The sequence below is a fragment of the Halichoerus grypus genome, chromosome 2 (genome assembly GCF_964656455.1).
Source record: "Halichoerus grypus chromosome 2, mHalGry1.hap1.1, whole genome shotgun sequence".
In the NCBI taxonomy this organism is placed as follows: domain Eukaryota; kingdom Metazoa; phylum Chordata; class Mammalia; order Carnivora; family Phocidae; genus Halichoerus; species Halichoerus grypus.
The window spans coordinates 139,534,799-139,550,064 of record NC_135713.1 but is presented as its reverse complement, the minus strand read 5'-3'; positions in this window follow the sequence as shown (position 1 = coordinate 139,550,064).

Below are 15,266 nucleotides of genomic sequence, written 5' to 3'. Positions count from 1 at the left end.
TGTGGTTTTTAATATATATATATATTTTTTGAAGATTTTGAGAGCGAGCACGAGAGAGTAGGAATGGTGGGGAGGGACAGAGGGAGGGGAAGAAGCAGACTCCCTGCTAAGCAGCGAGCCCGATCCTAGGACCCTGAGATCAAGACCTGAGCCCAAGGCAGATGTTTAACTGACTGAGCCACCCAGGCACCCCTTTAATAGTATGCTTATTGGAGACAGAGTTGTGGCTAAAATAAGGGTACGTGGTCATTCAGCAAGACCCAAAGCCACTTTGAGTATATTCTCATCCCCCCCGACAAAGATGAAAAGGGCAAGACAGCTTTGACTGTTTCCAAGCTGAGGTTTATAGCCAGGTATTGGCATAAAATTAGACTTGGATTAAAAAAATGAAAAATCCACAATTGTTTGTGTGAATATAATGCAAAAGAAAATAATTGAAAAGTTACATTTTCACTTAATACTAATAATTGATATTTCTAGTAATTTTTCCCTTCACGAAAAGGGCAATATAATTTTTCTAGACTTTTTTTTTTTAGAGTGCCAGTGGGGGTGGGGGAGGAGCTGAGGGAAGGAGAGAGAGAGAGAATCTCCAGCAGGCTCCACCCCCAGCGTGGAACTCAACATAGGGCTCGATCTCACGACCCTGAGATCATGACCTGAACTGAAATCAAGAGTCGGACGCTTAACCAACTGAGCCACACAGGCACCCCTAATTTTTCTAGATTTCTTATATTCATCCTACTAAGAATTATTGCTGGTTCTATTTTAGATCTTGATCAGTTTAATCAAGTAAAATTTGATGCTGAGCAAATTTTCAATTTCAAAAATTTGAAAGACACAAAAAGATCCTGTAACCATCTAGTTCCTCTGCTTTTATGTACATTTTCAGGTTCATGTTTCCTCAGATGGAGATGTTGTTGAGCAGTTTCTCTAGGATGGGGATGCCATAGATCAAAGTTAATGGATTTGGTTTTTCGTACTCTGCATTTGTTTGCACAGGGATTTTAAAGAGCAGGATGCTAGCAATAAAGGATGGTCACATTGAAGCCCACTTATCTCTAGCCTATTGATTTTGTTTTTAATGCTATTCAGGAAAAAAAAAAATTCATGTAATGAAACTATAGGCACTGAGGTATTAGGGGACTAATCTGTTGCCTCTCTTTGGAGAAAACTCCTCTGTCCTTTGTAAAACAGTGATTTTTGCTAAGGATGATGGGAAGCTATTTAGAAAAGAATGCACCTGCACTTTCATAGATAGGCATTTCATCCATATGTATTCAAAATAAAAAAGCCTCTGAATGGAGGTTGATAGACCAGTAGGGGGAGGCACTTGGCCTGGTCCACTTTGTCCTCAGTGATGCTGGGGTTCCTCGGGAGAGCTTTGTTGTCCGTGTGTCCTCATGACCATTGGAGCTGCTGCTGCCCAGGCTGTAAATGATGTTCCTAGAGCCAGTGAGGTTCTCTGGGGCCCAGCCCAGTACCTTTGTATCCTCCCGATATTGCGCGTGTCCACGTTTTCTGATGCTCCCTTCACAAACCCCAGGCAAAAAAGTGTTCTTGCTCACATGAGTGTATAGGTTCTGTGCTTTGGGATACTGCTCTTCAGTGAAACCAGGTACTCGAGTGAGTTAAATGGTGACCTTTCCAAAAGATAGGTCTTCGTCCTGATCCTGGAACCTGCGAATGTGACCTTATTTTGGAAAGTTAAGGGTCTTTAGAGGAGACTGTTCTGATGGAACTAAGTGGGTCCTAAATCCGATGACAACTGACCTTAAAATAGAAGAAAAGGCACAAAGAAGAGAAACGCCCTGTGGAGTTAGAGGCAGAGATTGGAATTTTTCATCCAGAAACCAGGCAACACGCGGTGGGGGGCGGGGGGTCTGTCAAAATTGGGAGGAGTCACGGAAAGATTCTCCTTTAGAGCTTTTGGAGGGAGTGTGACCCTACGAGCACCTGATTTCAGGCTTCTGGTCTTCAGAGCCGAATCCATTTCTGTTATTTGAAGCTACTCAGTTGGTGACAACTTATTATTAGGGTGGCCCTAGGAAAAGAATACAGAGGCACTTTTCAGGCTTTCTTGATTTCAACCTTTTGGCTCTAAGATTCTCCTATTTGTTCCTGAGAATTGGGTTCAAGACTTTCTTTGAGCGCTGATGGAGTCTGTCACAGGCAGACATAACCACATTATGCGTCTCAGATTTTCTCATTGGGTTGATTTTTGTCCTCAGAGACTTGCCTAAAACTGGTGAGGGACTCTGGGTGTCCGGGCTGGGGGTGGGTCCCTAGAAGCCATACTCATTTACCCCTGTGTTAGTGAATAAGTTCTGGGGTAGACCGCCAACTCCCAATCAGCCATCTGACTTGAGATGGGGGTGTTGGAACCCAGAGTGGGGGACAGACCGAGGCCAGATGGAGGATCCAAAGTGCGTATGGCCCCGTGTCATGGGGGTACACTGAGGCATGAAGGAGGTGTCTCTGCAGAGAGAGGGGAAAAAATAAAATGCGCTCATAGACACCAGAAAGAAATCATGTCCCCAAGCTGTCTCCTTCCTGATCAGCCCTGCGGCAGCCTGCCTTGTGGCTCTGTGTTGCCAATCGTGAATGTGGCAAGTTCTCCATTTTCTGCTGACGTCAGCATGATACTTGTCATGAAAGAGTCCTGTGTGGTAGTGGACCCGTCCCACAGGCTCGAAGCCATGAGGCCCACACCAGGTCCCTGCGGTCTAGCCCTCGGGAGCCACAAGACTCGTGCACCCCATTATCTCATGCCAACTTTGTGTCAAATAATGACCTTCATGGCCATGAGGGGGCAAAAACTTTGACCCATAGGTGACCTACGGAGACACCAAACTTAGGAGACCGTGATGGAAGCTCCAGGTTCCCAGGTGCATTGTGCTTGTGCTCTTCTGTTGTGTAAAAACAAACACCCAAAGCGAAACTAAACAACCCAGCGGGGGCTGGGTTATGAAAGCTTGAAGCATAGAAGGTTCCGAGCAGAAGGGATAATGGGTAAAGTGTGCTTTGTGACTAAATTCAGGCCAGTCAGGGAGAATTAGGCTGGCGGGGGGAGAGGTGGAGAAAGACCGAGAATGGCTCTGGCAGAGGGCTGTTAAGAGCCCCCAGCCTGGCAGAAGATGATAAGGAGTCCTGAAGAGGTAATTGGGCCCCTGATGTGAGGAGCAGTCACAAATAAACCAACAAAGCCAGACATAAGCCTGAGGCATCCAGCAAGGATTAAGCACCATTAGCTCACCTGTTAGCTTAGAAGTATTGCGCTTTTAGGAGACCATTTTAATTTAACTCCCGTGTGGACCTACACCAGTTCCCTGCACGTAGACAGCAGGCTTTGTGGTGACACATTGCAGTGCCTGCATTTTAAAAGCACTTGGGGAGCACAAATGAGGACTACCAGGGAGGGCCCCTGCAAATTCCTGGCAGCCTCCCCATTTTCAAACCTAGCTCAAATGCTTGCTTTCTTTTTTTTTTTTTTTAAATGGTATGATTATCAGTCACTACTCTTTCTGTCCCATCCCGTTTTCCTCTCTCAGCTTGTGATTTGTAGCTGCTTTGTCTCGGCAGGAAGAGGTCTGTGGTGGGTCAGGCCAAGTACAACGGAAAACCCTCCCAGCGGTGTGGTCATTTGTTCAGTATTTTATTGAGCAGCGACTATAGGGCGAGGATTATTCTAGGAGCACAGGGTACATCCGTGAGTAAAGGTTCCTGCCTTTGAGGAGCTTGCCTGTTAAAAAGTACATGGAAAGGAGCAGGTGCTTAGAGCAGAAGGGATTGGGAGACGAGGTTTCAGTTTCCAATAGGATGGAGTTAGTACCATTTTCTCCCCCTGTTCCTGTTCTGCTGATCTTAGGTAAGATCTCTTATGATGGGCCCTCTGATCTGCTCCTTTATAATCCCAAATGTTTTAGCATGTCACCATGCTCCTGATTTTAGGATTCCTACCTTGGTCTGTGAGAATGGATGTAATATTTGCTACAAGCTCAGGGTGGTAGATAGCACCTAGAGAAATAACCATTTATGAGGATGACAAACTAGTGTCCCCATGTGTTACCTACCTGCATCATCATACCTACTCCAAAGCCCTGTCAAATGAAAGGACAACTTCCTTATCCAATCAGGATTTGCATTACTAATGTCCACCTGTTCAACATTCACCTTATTAGGAAAACCACTTAGAGTAGAGGAAGAAAAGTCCATTATATATAAAAAAAAAAAAACCAGGCTGTTTCGGACATTTTTAGCAGAAACCAAATGACTCAGTTGTCTGTTTTTCAGAAATGAAATTAGAATTTTCCATTTATTTGGGCACTTGCTTCCCTTCTCCAACTCCTGAAGAGTTGATAATAGCAGGGAACTTTGTGTGAAGTCAAGGAAAGGAGTCGTGAGATGACACAGAACGTTCTGAATCTGCATTATTGGGGGAAATCTGTCTCCCATTGTTGAGTTCTCCTTTTGACCCAGAGGAGTCACTTTGAAAGCCCAGTACAAAACGAATACTGGGAGCCCCATGTTGAAAATCACTGAGAATTTCAGGCTGGGGGTGAGAGCAGAGCATTAAACCAAATCTGGGGCATTCTGTGGCAGTCCTGAAGCTGGCCTTATCTTCTCTTACTCCTGGGTTGGAATCATGGGTTCATTTGATTGAAAATTCACAGAAAAAGTCCAATCCAATAAAAATAAATGGTAGCACTTTTCAGATTTAATTTTATGAGAGAGACTTGGTAATTACGCTTCAACTGAGAAAAAAAGAGCTAACAAAGGATTTGCAGGAGGTATGAAATTGAGAAAACACAAGTTCTTTTTTTTATAATGTAAATGTGCAATTAAAAGAAATCTTTTCCAAAATCATTCATCTTAAAAACAACCTTTAGTACTTCAATACTTTATTAAGTACAATAATAACTAAATTATAATCAGTGTAGCTAGGCTTCCTTGGTCTGCATACGGATGCTCACATTCTGGAAAGCATAATAGGAAAATGGAAGTGGAATGAACCAGATTTTGAGATCTAGCTCTGCGGGATGGGGTAGGGGTGAGGGAAAGTCTTTGCATTTTGGAAAATTGATAAAGTCCTCACCCACTTAAGTTAAATTTTTTGATGCCAAACTCCCATGGTCTTGTACATGATCCTTACTATCCACTTATATTTAGGGGTATGTCACCATTACATGATACACTAAATGTCTGTGAAAGTAGACACTCATTTGTGATAACATCTCCACAGAAAATCCCCAAAGGAAATTCAGTTCATATTGAGTCTCACTCTGGGAAGAGTACAGAGATAGATGCAAATAGGTCATCATGTGCATCTCTGTGCTCATGCACACACAAACCAGCTGCTGAAAGTAGAATATTTTAGAGCAGAGTTTGGCAGTTGATGACCCTTGGTCTGGGTCTGGCCTACAATCTGTTTTTGTTAATAAAGTTTTATTGGAACATAACCACGTGTCCTTCTGTGTGCTGGTAAGTACGGTGACTTGGCAGTACAAACGTAGACTTCAGCCCCTACTGTGGATTCCTTGTGACCTGCAACACCCAAAATATTTGCTGTCTGGCTCCTTATAGAAAAAGTTAGCTGATGACTGGTTTAGAGTCATTTATTTCATTTTTAAAGAAGATTTTATTTATTTGAGAGGGAGCGCGAGTGCAAGGGGAGTGAAGGGCAGAGGGAGAAGCAGACTCCCTGCTGAGCAGGGAGCCCGATGTGGAATTCGATCCCAGGACCCTGGGATCATGACCTGAGCCGAAGGCAGACACATAATGGCTGAGCCACCCAGATGCCCCTCTATTTAAAATTTCTGTAACATATTGTGTGTGTGTAAAAACTGAAAATAGTGGTGACCTACTTGGATGCTTTATGGAAACAATTTTATCAATGTTTTATGGTCTTCAGGGTAAAGGTCTTTGAACTCCTTGGTTAAGTTTCTTCCTAGGTATTTCATGATTCTTGATGCCATTGTAAATGGGCGTGTTTTCTTAATTTTTTGGCTACTTCATAATTAGTGGATAGAAATGGAACAGATTGCTGTATATTTTGTATTCCATGACTTTACTGAATTCATTTATCAGTTTTTGTAGTATTTTGGTGGAGTCTTTAGGGTTTTCTATATATAGTATTAGGACATTTAGACATGGTGAAAATTTTGTTACCATTTGGTTGCCTTTTATTTCTTGTTTGATTACTGTGGCTACTATGTTGGATAGAAGTGCTAAGAGTGGACATGTTCTTGTCTTGTTCCTGATATTATAGGAACACTTCTTCATTGAATTTGAGGTTAGCTGTGGGTTTTTTGTATATGGTCTTTATTATTTTGAAGTGTGTTCCCTCTAGCCCTACTTTGTTGAGAGTTTTTATCATCAGTGGATATTACAGTTTGTCAAATGCATTTTCTGCATCTATTGAGGTGATCATTTTGGGAACAATTTTGTTTTGAGTGTTCCAATCAGCCAAAGAAAATCAGCTTCTGAATGTCTTACAAATTAGAAAAAAAAATCATATATTAAACGATTTACTTCTAACTAAGAGTAAACTCAAAATCAGAGTTTAAAAGGAACAAACATGGCAAATATGCAACTTTGAATTTAATTTTTCAACAGATGTTATTTACTTAACAAAATAAAAATCAGTTTACTTTCACAGATGAAATTTAAAGTATACACAGTGAGAGAGGTGAGCATGTTTTCTCAACCAAAATAATAAAGGGAGGGTAATACTATATGTATTCAAAGTGTGAGTGGACCTGAAGTTCTCTGAGAAAGAATATTGAATTTAGGACTTGTAGCAAAGCTTGGGGGTGGAACACCTTTAGGTATTTTTATATTTCTTGAAGTAAAAATAACACCTCTTCTGCTTTTTAAAAGATTGTTATAAAGCAGTGAATGATGGTAAAAAATATTTATCCCATGAAAATATAAAGAATAACGATATCCACCATTTTGTTGAAGAAAAAGAACATTGTTATTTTTAATGTTTCCTGTGTGCCCCTCCTTATTATAACCCGTTCTCCCTTCTCAGAGGAAATGATGTCCTAAATTTTGTTTCTCAGCTCCTTTCAGACCTTCTTAAAAATTGAGATAAAATTGACATAGAATGTTAGGTTGTACATCTAATACATACAAGGATTCCATGTATGTATCTATTGTGAATTGATCATCACCATGTTTGGTTAAGATCTATGACGATACATAGTTAGAATGGTTTTGTTTTTTTTTTTTGCTTGTGATGAAAACCTGAAAAAATTACACTTAGCAACTTTAAAGTATATAATACAGTAATAAAATATATAATGCAGTTAACCATAGTCACCATATGATATATTAGATCCCTGGACCTTAGTTACATTGTAACTGTTAATATTTGTGCCTTTTGATCAACATCTCTGCATTCTATCTCTCTCTCAGCCCCTGGCAGCCAATTTTCTACTCTGATTTTTTTGAGTTCTTTGTTTTTAGATAATACATAGAAGTGAGAATATGTGGTATTTATTTTTCTCTATTGGACTTAGTTCACTGAGCATAATGCCCCCAAGAGCTAGTGATACTGATGAAAATGGCAGAATTTTCTTCTTTATCATGGCTGGATAATACTCCATATATACATACATTTATATAAAACACATAGATATATAAATATATATAAATATTATCTATAAATAAATAGAAATAAATAGACACATACCATGACTTCTTTATCCATTGATGGATACTTGAATTGTTTCCATGTGTCTGCTATTATAAATAATGTTGTAGTAAATATGAGGGGAACAGATACCTTTTTTTTTTTGCTGTTTTTTTTTTTATTATGATGTTATGTTAATCACCATACAGTACATCATTAGTTTTTGATGTAGTGTTCCATGATTCATTGTTTGTGTAAAACACCCAGTGCTCCATGCAGAACGTGCCCTCTTTAATACCCATCACCAGGCTAACCCATCCTCCCACCCCCCTCCCCTCCAGAACCCTCAGTTCAGATACCTTTTTAAACTAGTGTTTTTGTTTTTTGGAGGTTTTTTTGTTTTTGTTTTGTTTTGTTTTGTTTTTGATAAATACCCAGAAGTGGAACTGGTGGATCATATGGTAGTTCTACTTTTAATTTTATTGAGAAAGCCCTGTACTGTTTTCCAGAGTGGCTATACCAGTTTACCACCACGCCCCCACCTCCAGTGGTGCACAGGATTCCTTTTTCTCCACAGCCTCACCAACACTTGTTACTTCTTGTCTCTTTGATTCTAGCCATCCTGTAGGTGTGGGATGATACCCCATTGTGGTTTTGATTTGCATTTCCATGATGTTTAGTGCTTTTTCACCTACCTCTTGGCTCTCTGTGTGTCTTGGAAAAAGATTGATTCACAACATCTATTTTTTTTAGTTTTTTTTTTTACCCTTAAGTTGTAGGAGTTCTTTATAGGTTTTAGGTAACAATTTTTGATCAGATAGGTGATTTGAAAATACCTTCTTCCATATGATAGGTTGCCTTTTCTTTTTGTTGATGTTTGCTGTGCAGAAGATGATTAGTTTGATGTAGTTCCACTTGCTGATTTTTGCTTTTCCTGGCAAATGCAAAAAAGGACAGCCAAGACGTGATACCAAGGAGCTTACTCCCTGTGTTTTCTTCTAGGAATTTTAATGGGTTCAAGTCTTATGTTTGAGTCTTTAATCCATTTTGGATTGATTTTTGTGTATGGTATAAGAGTGTTTATTTCTTACTCTTTTTTTTTTTTTTTTTTTTCCATGTGGTTGTCTAGTTTTCCTGGTACCATTTGTTGAAGAGCTTGTCCTTTCCCCATTGTATATTTCTGGATTTTTTGGTTGTAAACCAATTTACCTTAAATGTGTCTGCTTATTTCTGGGCTCTTGATGTAGTTCCATCAGTTTATGTGTCTGTTTTTACACTAGTACCTTGCTGCTGTGATGATTATAGCTTTATAGTATATTTTTCAAATCAGGTAGTATGATGACCCCAACTTAGTCCTTTTTGCTCAAGATTCCTTTTGTTATTTGCAGTCTTTTGTGCTTCTGTATGTATTCTAGGATATTTTTCTACCTCTGTGAGGTAGAAATCTCTTGATAGAGATTGAATTGAATCTGTAGATGACTTTGGGTAATAAGGACAGTATTGTTAAATTTTAACAGTCTTGTTAAAATCCATGAACATTGGAAATCTTTCCATTTGTGTGGTTTTTAATTTCTTTCATCAGTGACTTAAAGATTTGACTGTAGTGATCTCTCACCTCTTTGGGTTAAGTTTATTTCTAAGTACTTTATTTTTTTAATGCTATTACAAAGGGGGTTGTATAGTTTGCTGTTAGTGTAGAGAAATGGAACTCATTGTTTACAGGTTGATTTTTATATCCTCCAACTGTACTGAATTCATTTATTCTAACAGCTTTGTTTATAGAGTGTTTAGGGTTATCTACATATAATATTATGTCATCTGCAAATGGAGCTTTCCTTGTTCCTTTCCAATTTGGGTGTGTTTATTTATTTTTATTGCATAAGTGCTCTGGCTAGAACTTCGAATGCTTTGTTGAATAAAAGTGACACGAGTGGGCACCCTTTCCTTCTTGCTGATACTACTGGAAAGTGCTTTTCACTGGTGAGTATGGTAGTGATTGTGGGCTTGTTCTACGTGGCCTCGAGTATGTTGAGGGAGATCCTCTGTATACCCACCTTGAATTTTTTTTGTCATGAATGAGTGTTGAGTTCTATTGAAATCTTCTGCATCTAGGAAATGATCCAATGGTTTTTATCCTTGATCTGTTATGTGGTATATCTCACCCATTTGCAGATGTTAAACCATCCTTCCATCCCTGGAATAAATCCCCCTTGCTTAGTGTGTAATCCTTTTAATATATTGTTGACTTGACGATTCAACAGTTGAGACATTGAGACTTAGTCTTGCCCAGCTCTGGTTATCCCCCAAAACTTTGGGATTGCCCAAGTAGCCTACTTTGTGCTCAGTGGCTCCCAGTTGTTAAGGATGTGCCAAGACTGGTCAGTTTTCCACGTGGAAAATAGGCCTTTTTCCACAGAAAAACTTCATGCCTCTGTGCTGGACCCTGGCCGGGGAGGGGGGGTGAGTCGAGGCAGGCCTTTTAAGAGCTGTTTCTCAGTTCACTGCAGGTATTACGGGTCTCATGAACATGAGCTCTCTTCCCTTTCAAAGCTAGATGTTTTAGTTACAACTCTATCAGGTACGAGTCTTAAAAGTTGGGGCGCTAGATGTCAGGTTCAAATCCTTTGGGCCACAGGGAGAAACTCAGAATTTTGAGTTTGCTCCCAGTTGTGGGTCCCTATGCCAGGGATGGGGTTTATGGCAAGATGGTGATTTAGCCTTTCCTATACCTTTTGATGTGGGCTTTTTCCTGTTCACCTAATACCTAGGAGTTGCTCAGCTAGTTATGGGATTTCTCTGAGGAGAATTGTTACATATGTAGCTGTTGATTTGGGGTGTGTGTGGGAAGAGGTACGTTTGTATCCACATATGTCACCATCTTCTGATCGATTTGTTACATCTGTGAAACTTTTACCACATATACATTTGTGTAACATGCATCACAATCACAATGAGTCTCTCTTCCACTTGGACAAATAAGTTTCCTCATGTTATTTTTCAGTAGATAGACTAACCCTATCCCTGACCCTTGGCAACCCATGGCTGGGTCGCCATCACTAAAATTCTGGCATTTTGAGACTGTTACTTAGACGCTTGGAGTGTGTCTTGAGAATGTCTTAGAGTAAGTAGGTCTTAGAGTAAGCCTTGAGAATGGATTTTTTTCCCTCAAAGATTTTATTTATTTGACAGCAAGAGAGCACGAGTGCACAAGCAGGGGGAGCAGCAGAGGGAGAGGGAGAAGCAGATTCCCCACCGAGCAAGGAGCCTGATGTGGGGCTCGATCTCAGGACCCTGGGATCATGACCTGAGCCAAAGGCAGACGCTTAACCAACCGAACCACCCAGGCGCCCCAAGAATGGCTTTTTTCACTGAGCACTGAGCTCTGGGGTTCACACAACTTGTTATGTATATAAAGAGTTCTTTTTTTACTGCTGCTGAAAATTATGCCATTGTATAAATACAATACAGTTCGTTTATCCATTTACCCTTGAAGGACATCTCCCTCCCAACCCCCACCCCCTGCCTTTTTGCCTATTAACAAATAAAGCTGCTATAAGTACTCATATACAACTTTGTGTGAACCTAAGTTTCTATTTCTGTAGAATAAATACCCAGGAAAGCATTGGCCATATTATATGGAAAGTGCATGTTTACTTTTATAAGAGCTTGCTCAACTGTTTTCCAGAGTAACTGGACCATTTTAAATTCCCACCAGCAATGTACTAGAGGTCTGCTTGACCCCCATCCTTGAAAGGTCCTGGTATTACCAGTACTTTTTCCTTGAGCACGTCTAATAGGTGTGCAGTGGTATCTTAGCTTTAATTTGCATATCCCTAATGGCTAATGAGGTTGAGTATCTTGCCATGAGCTTATTTACCATTCAGGTTTTTTGCTTCAGTGAAATGTCCCATCACATTTTGGGTCCATTTTCTAATTGTACTTCTTGCTCCCTTGCTGTTGAATTTATTTCCTTTTTTTTTTTTAAGATTTTATTTATTTATTGGACAGAGCGAGAGAGCACAAGCAGGGGGAGTGGCAGGGAGAGGGAGAAGCAGACTCCCCGCTGAGCAGGGAGCCTGATGCGGGACTCAATCCCAGGACCCCAGGATCATGACCTGAGCCGAAGGCAGATGCTTAACCGACTGAGCCGCCCAGGCACCCCTATTTATTTCCTTATTTTTATTATTATTTTTTAAAGATTTGTTATTTTAGAGAGAAAGCACCCGTGTGCGAGAGAGCACAAGCAGGGAGGGGCAGAGGGGGAGGAAGAAAGAATCTGTGACAGACTCTTTATTGAGCATGGAGCCCGAGGTGGGGCTCAATCTCATGACCTGGAGGTCATGACCTGAGCTGAAACCAAGAGTTGGATGCCTAACTGACTGAGCCACCCAGGCACTTTTATTTATTTTTTTTTAAAAATTTATTTTAGAGAGAGAGAGTATGTATGCACGGGGTTGGGGGTGGGTGGGTGGGGTGAGGTTGGTGGGGTTGGGGGGTGTAGCAGGGAGAGGAAGAGGGAAAGAATCCCAAGCAGACTCTCTGCTGAGCACAGAGCTGGACAAAGGTGATTCCATGACCCCTGAGACCGTGTCCCCGAAACTAAGAGTCGCTCAACCGATTGAGCCACTCAGGCACCCCCCACCTTGCTGTTTAATTCAGACAGCCCTTTTCTGATACAAGTATTTTATCTGATAGGTGATATGCAGATCTTTCCTGCAAGCATATGTAGCTTGTCTCTTTATTCTCTTAGCAGGATCTTCCACAGAGCACCAGTTTTCAATTTTGATGAAGTCTGAATTATCTACTTTGTCCTTTCATAGGACATGCCTCTGATGTCATGCCGATGTCACTGCTGTTTAACTTCCTTTTAAAAAACACACATTTAAGGGGTGCCTGGGTAGCTCAGTCGTTAAGCGTCTGCCTTCAGCTCAGGTCATGATCCCAGGGTCCTGGGATCGAGCCCCGCATCGGGCTCCCTGCTCAGCGGGAAGCCTGCTTCTCCCTCTCCCACTCCCCCTGCTTGTGTTCCTGCTCTCTCTCTCTCTTTCTCTGTCAAATAAATAAATAAAATCTTTAAAACAAAAAACAAAAAAACCCCACATATTTAAAACTGATTCATATTTATTAGAAAATTTGATTTGTTTGTTCTTTTGGTAAACTAAGCAAAAACTCAAGCTATAAAATTATTACAATGATTACCTCCTAGGTTTATCAAATTACGCATAGGGATATGCTAAAGACATCCATAACAATTGTTTTTCTTTCTATATCTTGCTTTTCTCTAACTTTGTTATTTGATTTTGAGGCTGAACTATTCAGAATAGGAAGTTTCATGGCTGCTATATTTCTTAAAAGTTTCCATAAAGGTATATGCCGGTATAGCTACCACCTCAACCAAGATGTAGAGCATTTTTAAAAAGATTTATTTTAGAGGGGAGAATGAGAAGGGGTTGGGAGAGTGAGAGAATCTCAGATTCCCTGCTGAGCACGGGACTCAACCCCATGACCCTGAGATCATGACCTGAGCCGAAATCAAGAGTTGGACACTTAACCAACTGAGCCACCCAGGCGCCCCAAGATATAGAGAATTTTAATCATTTCACAGATTTCCTTTCTTGTTACCTTCCAGTTCATCCTCAACTTCGTAGTCAATTACTTCTTTAAATTAGTTTTTTTTTTTTTTAAGTTCATTTAAGTAGAATCACACAAAAACCATTGTGTATGGTATGGCTTCCTTTGATCAGCATAATATTTAAAAGCATGATCCATATTGTGGTATATATAAGTAGTTTATTTTTATTGCTGAGTAGTACTCCTTTATGTGAATGTACCCCAAGCATTGATCCAGTCTTTTATTGACAGACATTTGGGTTACTTCGTTTTCTGCCATCACCCCCCCCCAAAAAAAACAAAACAAAACAAAACAAAAAACACTGTAAAAATTCAAATAGCCTTTTTGTGGACATGATTTTTGATTACTCTTGGGTCCATACTTAGGAGTGGAATTACGAGTCCCAGAAAACTGCTAACTTGATAAGAAATTGCCAAAGATGGTTTGCAAGTTGTTGTAGCCATTGAAAATCCCCACCAGCAGTGTATAAGAGGGACTCTACATGCTTGTAGATTAAAAGACTAACGACATTCGATTCTGGTTACCTTGTGAAATAATCGTCAAAATGTTCTTTGTATCAGTTGGGGTTCTTTTGATGCACATAAAGGAAATAGATTCTCTTTTTAAAAAAAGACTTTATTAGAGAGAGAGAGAGAGAGAGAGAGAGCACAAGCAGGGGGAGGGGCAGAGGCAGAGGGAGTAGCAAACTCCCCGCTGAGCAGGGAGCCTGACGTGGGACTCGATCTTAGGACCCTGAAATCATGACCTGAGTGGAAGGCAGAGGCTCAACCGACTGAGCCACCCAGGCAACCCAAGAAATAGATTCTTGATGAATTATGGAAAAGGGAACACTCTGAGTACTGCAAGAGGCTCACAAAACAGTTGGACCAGAAGGAGTTAGAATAAGAGGCTGAGGGCAGGGATGGAAACGCCAACTCCCCTTGCAGAGGGAAATACCAGGCAAGAGTATCTAACTGATCTCTGTAGAATCTGATAACTGTCTCTTGCCGAGGAACCTGCAAGGCCCCTGAATATAGTCTCTCCTAGGGAGGTATTAATTCCTGAAACAGAAAGAAGCTGCTAAGAAGGGGAATAAATCTTTGGTAGTCAAAGTCAACCAATAGCCATTATAATATGCTTTGGAGTTTTCAGGGTGATAATTCTCTCATCGTTCTGATGTGCATTTTCCTAACTACCTTGCTTTGTGGTTTTGCTGTTTTCTTACTAATCCTGGCTTGAGAGATGATGTCTGCAGACCCAGTGTTCACCAGTGAACACAGTAAACGGCTTTCTTTCCTGTGTTAATCCCATTTCTTTGACAGTCTAATCTAGCAGAGTATAGGAAAACAGAAACTCTCTAGAGTGTCCTGCTTTGAGACTTTAAAAAACCTCCCTTGTCAATTTTTTGACTAATATACAGGGATTAAACCTACCCAGATAAAAGGGAACACGCCCTCTTCCTCCTTTTGCTTCCTGTTTTACTATTTTAGCATTGATGGAACCGTCTAGTGATAAGAAATATTTCTGTCAGGATATATCCCTCCAGCCACCTGGTAGCAGTAGGACTGGTGCTCACCTTCTGACTGATACAGAGCCAGGTTACTGAGTTGAAGGGACAGGCAAAAGAATAACCCAATCAAGAGTCTCCCTGGTTTCTTTAAAGCTGGTGACTTAGTTGGCTAAGTCTCCCAAAGCCTGTGTCCGTTGTAATTTAAACAGATGCACTCCATAAATTTTGCAGTTCGCTCTTCTGATTTCTTAATCCATCCCCCCCCAGTGTTAAGAGTTTGCTCTCTAAAATGACTTCATAGGTATATCAAAAAATTGGAAGGACCATCACTAACACATTTTGAGCTGACTGTGCAATTAGCACAATTGTATATATTAAAATAGGTAGTACAATTAAACAGGTGCTTGAAGAGTCTCGTTTATTTTCTGTGCCAATTAGAGGTACCTTCCGAATTGCAAAGGAAGGCTGGAAACAAAAAGGTTTCTATATGGCCATCATTGGGAGTGTGCCTC